General features: G+C 61.9%; 1 protein-coding gene across 1 annotated transcript in view; it reads left to right on the forward strand.

The window, feature by feature from the left end:
- The window catches only part of SCARA5 (scavenger receptor class A, member 5), a gene marked incomplete at its 3' end in the record, with an annotated part of 32,660 nt that overhangs the window by 2,148 nt on the left and 29,550 nt on the right, over window positions 1-962 (forward strand). The window lies entirely within an intron of this gene.

A 962-nucleotide genomic window follows, 5' to 3' on the forward strand; every position in this document is an offset into this window, starting at 1 on the left:
AGCTGCGGTCCCGCCGGCTCTGCGGGGAGCAGCAAAGAGGGTTGGGTGGTTCGGGGCCCGGGGCCAGCTCCTCCCGGAGTCTCCCAGGACCTGATATAAGTGTTAATGTCAGAAAAATATTGCAGCTTTCCTCATTCTGAAACCCTCGGCTCCATCTGTTTGGCCGGTGACAGCAAATGGGAACCGCATGCGGGTAATGAATGGCAGATGGAGGGGTCCCGCAGGAGAGGCACCGCCTTTCGCACCTGGGCTGGGGTGCCCCGTGCCCCCCACATCCCTGCTGGGTGTCAGTGAGCCTGACCTCAGCACTTTATCATTTTGGAGCCCCAAAATGGGGCTGAGTTCAGTGATACACCCAGTGTAACCCTTGGCTGGCTGGAGGCTTTTGCAAACCTCCCTGTCCCACAGTCGGAGAGACACATGGCCCAAGGGCGCAGTGGGGAAGGGGTCCTGCCAGGCTAGGGACACCCCCAACCCCTTGTACCTCCGCTCCATCTCTGGCACCCCAAAAGGGTCAGCTTGGTCCCACGGGGAGCTGAGCTCCTGCCCTGCGGATGGGGGTGGGATGGGGCTCAGCTGGAGGGGGGCAGTGCTGATGGCCGGGGGGGAGCGTGGTCTCCTCCCCAGGAGGTTTGGCTTTGGGGCTGTGGTGCTTCACCTGCTTCGCCCTTTCTGCTGGGTCAACGCAGGCTCTGGATCGGTGCTGCGCTGTGCCTCGGGGCTTGAAGGGCAGAAAGCAATGGGACAGAGGTACCCAAATGTCAAGGGGGTGGGAGTTTTGGACTCTATATAGAATGGTTTGGCGGGAAGGGACCTTAAAGCCCACCCCGTTCCAACCCCCTGCCCTGGGCAGGGAACCCTCCCCCCAGACCAGGTTGCTCACAGCCCCATCCAACCTGGCCTTGAACACTTCCAGGGATGGGGCAGCCACAGCTTCTCTGGGCAACCTCTGCCCCTGCCTC

This window comes from Cariama cristata, unplaced genomic scaffold (genome assembly GCF_000690535.1).
Source record: "Cariama cristata isolate BGI_N322 unplaced genomic scaffold, ASM69053v1 scaffold23062, whole genome shotgun sequence".
In the NCBI taxonomy this organism is placed as follows: domain Eukaryota; kingdom Metazoa; phylum Chordata; class Aves; order Cariamiformes; family Cariamidae; genus Cariama; species Cariama cristata.